The 9,452-nt window shown below is 36.5% G+C and overlaps 1 pseudogene; it reads left to right on the plus strand.

Annotated features, from left to right (window-relative positions):
- The first annotated feature begins 6,148 nt into the window (after window positions 1-6,148).
- On the plus strand, window positions 6,149-6,587 carry LOC118830079 (annotated as a pseudogene).
- The last annotated feature ends 2,865 nt before the right edge of the window (window positions 6,588-9,452 follow it).

Genomic DNA, 9,452 nt, shown 5'->3' on the forward strand with positions numbered 1-9,452 from the left:
TTGTAGGAAATGAGGCATTTGGACTTTTTCCTTTAAGGATTTCACATGCCTTTTGGGACCTATTATACAAGGAAGTAAATTTAGTATTCCACAGAGATGTGTGAGACCAAAAGAACTAAACTGCCATTGTCTGGAACAAAGATTTTATTCCCTCTCTTTGTTTTTGTTTTTTACTAAAGCAGGTGGGTTTTGTGCTATTTAAGTTTTCATGCTGTTGCAGAAGTCAGTTGAAGGAACATTAATTTCCTACAGGTTATTGCTACAATCGTCTTTCTGTTTGCTTTTCACATAAAGCACATAAACCATCTCTACATTGAGGGCTGCCTTTGTTGATGTGTTTTCTGTTTCTGCCTTAGTTTGATCTGAACACAATCCAGAGATTTATGTGAGATAGTATTTCACCCTTTTTTTTAAAAGGTGAGAAAAAATTTTTCAATATGAATTGCCTACAGATCTTCTAGGAGAAAAGCAGGAAGAATGTAAAAAAGAGTAGTTTGAAGAATACAGCTCACAATATAGGAATCCATTTTCTCTGACAATTTCTAAATAGTGAAATAAAAAAACCATTGACAGAAAGATAGCACATAGCTATTGTTTTGGTATTTGGAGAAGAAACATTAGTCTTTTGGGGATTTTGTTTTTAATTAGAAAGATTTGGGGGCAGCCTTTCATTTTAATGTATTGACTTTTCTTCAAACTTCAGAAATCATTTTCTGAATCAGTAAAAAGGTTATTATTCATTATTTGAAAAGCTTAGGTATCAATATTAAGCAGGTCTATTGAAATAAGTGAGTATGTAGAGCTGGGAATCGATTTTTAGATGAATTCCTACTTGTGATAGCCATCATACTCTCATGCTTTGGAAAGAGGGACCAATCCAAGATATCTTACAGTTTTAGCTCTAATAGGTTAGGCTGATTGAGTCCTTTCTGGTTATTGTTGAATACATTTCACAAGAACCTCATGACAACAGTTAACATTTACACTCAAATATTAATCTTAAGATTATTCTCCCTTTGCAGTTAAAGCAAAATGTTGGCATTTCCACAGGCTTTCTTGGGGAGGAGGGGAGAAAATTTTTCTCTAGCTGAATCTAGACTGAAAATTATAGAAGTTCTCCTTCTTCAGAACAAGCAGAAGCAAAGATGTAAAGATTGTAGCCCTAGTTCTTGGCTGAGGAGGCAAAAAAAAAAAAAAGCAAATTACCTTTTTTCTTTCCTGGCCTGCTCTGTTGCTTTTTAGGAAGTCTGGATGAATAAGCTCAAATGCTGCAGTTAGTTTTGAAGACTCTACAAATTGAATATTGTTAAATGGTTATTCCAAGTAGGAACTGATTTTAAAATAAACTTGGCCATTCCTATTTACATTTACCTTGAGTAAAAGGGTGTGTTTGTGTATGCATATGCATGCAAAAGAGGAAGTGTAATGATGTTCTGTTAAAATGTATCCTGAAAGCATAGGCTTATTTCCCTACAGTGTTACTTTTGCCACAGCAGAACCCCTTAGCAAACTCTTATAATAAGGCCTGTGGTTTACATTGGGTTTGTTTAAAACGAAAGTATTTAAATGACTTTACAATATCAGCAATAAAACTGTATTCTACAAATTGACTGGTGGTAGTGTTTGTTTTAACCTAACATAGTTTTTACCTCTGACTTCTCAGCTTCTCATTTTAACAACAGGAGATCAATGCAGAACTGTTTGCACCCTTATGTTTGACTTCTTATGAATTATTCTTCATTTTGTGATTTTTACTTCATTTATAAGCACTTTCTTTGAAGGAAAAATGAATATTTCTCAAAGTACAAAAAAAGTACAGTGTATTGAAGGTGACTCCAACTTCTAGTCTTTGAAACTGTTCTCTCTGAAGAGAAATAGGAGCGTCAACTAAAATGAATTTAGCAGGTACCAACATGTTAACATTCAATAATATTTGTTCATGACTATACTACTGCTGATGTCTTTTTAAAAATAGCTTGTTCAGTCATTATTGCTTTATCAAATTCCCTATGGATTGAACAGTTTTATATTTTCTGCATTATAGAAACCATTAAATCTACATGTGAACCATAATGTTTTCATTCTAGCAAAAGTTTGCTAAAGTTATTCCTTTGATATCTGGAAAATTGTATTGCTATAAAACATTTTGATCAGGTGATATTTTTTCAGTTATTTACAGATAACATCCATAATCAGCTACATAGTGAAATTCACTGAGCCCTGGAACAAAAATGATGGAAGCAATGATGGATCTATCTGAAGGAAAGTTTTTGAAGTAATAGAAAAAACTTATTACAGTGTGACTCCTCATATTTTTCCTTCCAGGAATAATTTTGTTTTGTTAGCAGATTAAAAACATGACCTCATTTTCCTGTATTCTGCTAACTACATACTTTTAAATTTTAGATAGTTAACCATAATAGTTAACCATATATTTGTTTTGTTATCTACTAACTTTTTGTCATTGTTTAAAAATATTATTTATTTTTTATTTTTAAAAATTTTTTTGAGTCCCATTTTCTCTCCCTCCAACCTTCCCCCTGCCCATTCAGAAAGCAAACAATATGATAGAAGTTATGCATGTGAAATCATGCAGAACGTATTTCCATATTAGCTATGTGGCCCAAAAAAAAGCAAGAAAAACAAAGTGAAAAAAACTATACTTCAATTTGCACTCAAAATTCATCGATTCTCTCTCGAGGTGGATAGCATTTTTCATCATGAGTCCTTCGGAAGGCAATAGTTATTTAGTAAACTGATATTTAAGTTCAAATTTAAACTGATTTAGAGGAATTTATTTAGGCTTTGTCTTTAAAAGACAAGACATTTCTATCATTCTGTCATAGTACTGCAGTTGTCTACCAAGTCAATATTTACATTAGAAACTTCCCAACCCCCGAAACAGAACACGTGAAGATCATAGCAGCAGTTCATTCAATCCTTAATCAAATCATGTGATCTTTGTTTCTTTTTCAACATTTTTAATTCATCATATTCTTGCCTTAAATAGTATTTCTGTGACTTTTCTTTTAATAAAAGAGTAACAGTTGTCTAGACAGAATGAAAAATTTTACCTATTCTGTAGTAGTTTTAAACTTATATGTGTGTATATATCTACACACAATATCTACCTATGGTGATATAACTAAATTGTGAAGAGGCAGAAATGACCTGTGGGCATTCTAATCTAGAGAATACACACCAGCTACTTTGAGTTACAGAGAAATCAAAAGAATATGAGTCAGGTGAGTACGTACAAAGAACCATGGATTTGGAGTTAGACTCCAAGTCCTTCTATGTGGGACCTTGAGAAACTCAACCTTTTTGATAAAGTGTCCCCGTCTGTAAAAGAAGGGATTGAAATATATGACCTCTCAGATACCTTTTAGTTCTAAAGCTATGATCCTTTGGTCCTAGTCATAGTTCTAGGGATACTTGTTTCACAAACTGTTAATGAGTTTAGTTTTGTGTGAAGAAAACATATTTAAATTTGAAATGAAACCATGGACTCCCCTCTCCCCCACCAAATAAATTGAAATTGAGAGCGATATAAACCTGCTTTTTCCTTTACTTTCCTTTTATGCAATACCTTAGAATCATTTCACATAGTCTTACCCTTTTCCCCCAAATGAGGGAACTAACCATTATCTCTTTTGAGTAATTTCCTTGACAACTTTTTAAGTAAAAAATTAAAGGGGTCAACTTTTCACTTCAGTGGATACAAACAGTGAAGCTAACCATCTGCTGGGTACCATTGTTATGAGATGCCCCTGGGCAGGGTGTACCTGGCATCTAGTCATATATCAGCTGTTGGTAATGATAACAATCTGGCTCCCACAGATTATTTGCTATGTTCTCATGGGGGCTAGACACAGTACAAAACATACGCAGTGCTTGTTCTTAAGAAGTTTCCATTGAGCATGAATTTCAGTGCCTTCTAAGTAGCAAAGCACTATAATAAACTATGGAGTTGCAAAAACAAAAACAAAACAGGCTATTCCAAAATTAGGCAAATAAAATAAGGGATTATAGAATTTTAAAATACTTATACATTAAAGGATTATAGAATTTAAGGACTGAAGAAGACTTCTGAGGATACCTTTTGGCAAACTTCACCTAAATTATTTCATATAGTGTAAGGCAGTCTACTGAACAAATCAAAAATTAATTGGAAATCCTTAGAGATCACAGACAAGCTGAAGTATATTTAGAGAAAAGCAGCCAGGATTGTTTGAATGTGTTAACGAAGAGACTAAAGGAGAGAAGTCTCAGTTGGGGACGTAATGGTTGACTTCAGGTATTTAAAGGACTGGCATTGGAGAAGGGATTAGTCTTATTTGATCCTATGAGATAGGAAGCTGCAAAAAGGCAGATTTCAACTGTATTTGCTTTGAATGTGTTTTATATTATATCTATATAGGCATGTAGTCTTCCCTCATTAAACTCTTTGAAGGTAGGTACTTTCTATCTCCAGATCCTGGCACATAGTAGGTACTTAACAAATTCTGGTTGATTCATTTGCTATCAGGAAAAATTTTCTAAACAAAGCCAGCCAAAATTGGGATAAGTTGCTTAAACATATATATCTTGAATTTCGCTTCTCCTGGCATACTTCAAGCAGAGACTGAATGTTTGCTTCTTAAAATGTAGAGGGGATTTCTGGTTAGGTAGAGGTTTTGAATAAATGAATCCTGAATTGACTTGCCCAGATGCGCAAGGCTTACAACTGGTAGATCCAACATTAATTTCAGAGTCTCAATTTAGCATACCCTGCTTCTCTCAAATTTTCCTCTTTGTACGTACACCCTTATTTTTATTGGCTACCTTGCCACAGAAGAAGAAAGTGAAGTGAAAGTGGTGAAGTGTTTCTCAGCCCATAATCTAAGCATACTTTAGATTATATAGGTTGGTGTACAGGTGAGAAAACTGAAATTACAGTTATTCCCATTTCTTGATTTACGTATGTTCAAAATTATCCATTAGAATTCATGTTTTCCTCGCCCCCATGAACTATGGGATATGCTAGGACCAGGATACATTTTTTAAAAGACATGTTAGGTTGTTAGTGGTTCTCCCTCACATTTCCTTGCATATTATGAGTTTCACTAGCATAGATAGACCTGTTGGAACAGGCATCTGGCTAGGGAGTTTTCCCTAGGAGAACATGCCCTAGAAGAATTCTGGTTACACAATTCAAATCATCTCTTCATACCTGGGCTGAGAATATCGAAGGCATTCTAGTGTAGTCTGCTGCCATTACCTGTGTATAGCTAGTATCTTGTTTATTCACTAACACTTTTGAAATCATTTAGTACTTGGTAGACTACTTTTAAAAAACTCATTCTGTATTTGCTTTTTAATTGAATTTAATTTAGATTCAGAAGCTAGTAAAATGGAAAATCTGTGGTCATAGGATCATAGATTTAGAGCTGGAAGCAATCTCAGAGGTCATCTAGTACAACTGACTGACATTTTACAGATGAGGAAGATGAGGAAGCTGATGCCCAGAGATGAGAAAGATGACTTGCCTAAGGTCACAGGGTAGTAAGTGGGATGGGTGGAATTTGAAACTCAATCCTCAGACTTGAAAACCCAATAATTTTTCCAATATACCACACTGGGTTCAATGTTTAGCAGATATGCTGGTTTTTACCCTAGTTTTTTGTAAGGAATTCCTTGCTAGAAGTAGGCACTGCCAAGATGCCATGAATATTTGTTGTCATCATTGTTGCTCAGCTGTGTCCAAGTCTTCATGATCCCATAGACCATACTGTCCATGGGGCCTTCTTGGCAAAGATATTGGAGTGATTTGCCATTTTCTTCTGCAGTTGATTAAGGCAAACAAAGGTTAAATGACTTGCCTAAGGTCACATAGGTGTCTGAGACCAGAATTGAACTTAGGTCTTCCTGACTCCAGGTCCAGGGTTCTATCCACTGAGCCAACACTGAATATTGGATATTTATACAGGCATAAACCTGTATGGTAAGTTACAGTGAAACGAACAATGGGTTTAGAGTCAAAAGATTCAGGTTTGCCTAGTCACTGAGCCACCATGAAGGACTCAGCAGCCTCCTTGCTTCCCGATGCTCCCGCCCCAGCCACCCCCTTCTGCAGGCCATTTCCACCGAGCTAAAGGAATCGTATCGTATGTCCGCTATATAGAACCTCCACTCATTTGATCCCTTTGCTAATGCAAGTAAGGGTGATAACCTGCTTCCTGCTGGGACTGAGGATTATATCCATATAAGAATTCAACAGAGAAACAGCAGGAAGACCCTCACTACTGTCCAGGGGATCACTGATGATTACGATAAAAGGAAACTGGTGAAGGCATTCAAGAAGAAATTTGCCTGCAATGGTACTGTAATTGAGCATCCAGAATATGGAGAAGTAATTCAGCTACAGGTGACCAGTGCAAGAACATATGCCAGTTCCTCGTTGAGATTGGACTGGTCAAGGAAGACCAGCTGAAGGTTCATGGGTTTTAAGTGCTTGTGGCTCACTGAAGCTTAAGTGAGGATTTCCTTGCAGTCAGTAGAAAAATTCCCTTCTGTCCCTTGTCACAAGTTTAAAAACCTCACAGCTTGTATAACGTAACCATTTGGGGTCCGCTATTTAACTTGCACTAGTGTAACTCGTTTGTGTAATAAACTGAAAAGAGCTGTGCTGCCTAGTCTTGCAGTCCCTCATTTAAACAGAGGTAAAGCTTAGCAATGCCCAGCCTGAAATGCAAATGATCTAATGTTTCAGTCAAGTCCAAAGCCCTAATAACATGAGACCATGTGTGTCCACAGGCTCCTTGGTGCTCCCTTTTCAGAGCTCCCTGTCCATTTACGAGAACATTACTACTCTCTGAGCTGCCGTGATGCTCAGAAGAGTAAGTTAAGGCCACTGCCACCCAGTCCAGTTATACCACCAAGATAAAGAGTTAGCCTTTGGTAGCAGAACAGGGATTCCCCTGGTGACTTGCACCACCCAACCAGGGAGGAGTTTCATTTTGGGGCGATGGCAGGACATCTTCTTTCTTATATCACACCAAGGTCCAATTTTGTCTGTCCAGACTTTTTTTTTTTTTTTAGTGATAATAGTGCCCTACCTCTGGGGGATGCACAAGTGGAGAAAGACACCATACTGTGAGGCTGACTTTACCTGAATTAAACTTTTGACAAGGGAACAAATTTTGAACTAATGTATCAAAACAGTCAGCGGAGCTTGCAATTTACAACAGCTGCCCAATGCCATGTGAAGTAACAGACTGGTTTGGTTATGGTTTCTTTTTTCTTTTTAGTTTAAATGTTATGTAATATATTTAAACACTTATTTAAATAAAATTGGTTTTCAGAAATGTGGGGGGAAATAGATTCAGGTTCAAATTCTACCTCTCCCATTTATTGCTTTGTGACCTTGGGTACTTACTGCTTTCAATCTTGACTCCTTTCACTTCAGTTTCCTTATCTGTAAAATGAATGCATTTTACTAGATATCTTCCAATGTCCCTTTCACTCTAAATGTATGATTCTGTGAGCCTAGGATTTATCAGTCAGAAAAGGCATACTCACACTGATGAAATCAGATACTTAAGTTATTGAAAGCATCGGTGCAGTAGATACCTACCTAGGGCTTAACAGAGTACATTGAAGGTGGTGAATGTTAACATAACATACATTGAAAGTAGTGAATATTAGTGATATCATTTTTTATAAATACAAGTATTTTTAATCCTAGAAAATTCCATCCTCTATAACCTGAAGGTATTTGTTTTGTGACCAGTAAAAGCTCAAAGCCTACAATAATAACGATAGCTAGCATTTATACAGCACTTTAAGGTTTACACAGTGCCTTGTATGTGTTATCTCATTTGGTCCTCACCACAACTGTGAGGTGGGTGATATTACTCCTATTTTGTGATGAGGAAACTGAAGCACACAGAAGTGAAATGACTTTTCCTGTGTGACATCACACAGCTAGTAAGTCTCTAAGACATAACTTGAACTCAGACCTTCCTGCTTTCATTCCAGTACTCTAGTCCAGTACACTGGACCACCCACCTCAATTGAGGGCACACCATGATGACCCATGGGGACCCTCAAGATAGTGTATCAGGAAAGACTTTGTAGAGGTCATGGCATCTGAGTGAGGCCTTGAAGGAAAAGATGGAGATGTGCTCTAGGGAGGACAAGAGTTACACTCTACATGTGGAGGACATGAGAAGCATCAGTCGGTAAGGAAAAGAGTCAGGACTATTAAAAACAATTTTCCCCTAATTCCAGTAAGTAGTGACTTGGGCATTTTAGAATGGTTGCTCAATGAATGGAGATGGCATTTCCAAAGCATTAGATAAAGCCATATACCAAAAGTACTCCCTCTCTCTGGGTGTGGTTAGTATAGAAATAACTACACACCCTAACCTGTCTCAAATGAAATAGCCAATTTCTTAACCCTTTAAAATACTATCCTAGAAATTTATTAAAGATCCAGTTTTGGTTTGGTCACACCACATATTAAAGGAATTTCCAGTTTTTTCTTTTTAATGATTCAAAAGAAGGAGGTGCCTTAGTCCTTCAAGAACTGCATTTCTTTAGAATATATCCAAACAAAGTTTAACTTTTAACCTAAGTTTTTTGGACCATAAAATTAAGGAAGTATCTGAATTCAAATATTCTACCTCTGAGGAGATTGTGTGTGTACTCTAATAGCGTAAGCACTAAGATGGTTACACTAATTTTTCTTTGACCTGAGGAAGGGAGGCTTAGAGAGGGGGCCTCATTGTGGCAGACATGCTTCTGCTGAAAACTTGTGCCAGAAAAACAGCTGCGAAGCTAAATCCTTAATAAGCTTAACTGACGTCACTGTAACCTGACTTGCCTTCTTATATGTATAAGATATTAAGAATCTGAGTATACACACAGGAGTAACAAATTTCATTTCAAACTCTGAACTCCTGTCTACTCTAAGCCTTGCAACATATGTTTTGGAAGTTTACTCAACTTGTATGAACCCCGACTATGGCATTAGGAACAATAAAATTAGTTTCCTGATACCTTTCCTGACATTTTCCATTGTGTTCAGGTTTGACTCACCCCTTAAGACCATTTACTGCTCTTATACTTCCATAGTAGTTCTTATATCGAAAAGACCATCAATACATTTTGCAGAACCTGCACTCAAGCCTTCCTTTCCTTGGATTGTGGTCTTCCTGCACTATTGGTCCAAAAAACTTTATGCAAGTTCAAAGCTCTACAAGGGTGATCCCTGAAACATGAAGAGAAATGTGAAACATTCAGAGAAAAATCTAGAAACAACTTTTACCCTTTGGTCGATTAATAAACACTTGTCTAATTATTGATTATGATGTTGGAATGTTATGTGCATCTTTGTACGCTAAAGCTAATGTCAATGATGGCAGTATCGGAGTGGCTTTGTGTTACTGCAAAGAGCCTAATATGAGTCT

Source organism: Trichosurus vulpecula, chromosome 8 (genome assembly GCF_011100635.1).
Source record: "Trichosurus vulpecula isolate mTriVul1 chromosome 8, mTriVul1.pri, whole genome shotgun sequence".
In the NCBI taxonomy this organism is placed as follows: Eukaryota; Metazoa; Chordata; class Mammalia; order Diprotodontia; family Phalangeridae; genus Trichosurus; species Trichosurus vulpecula.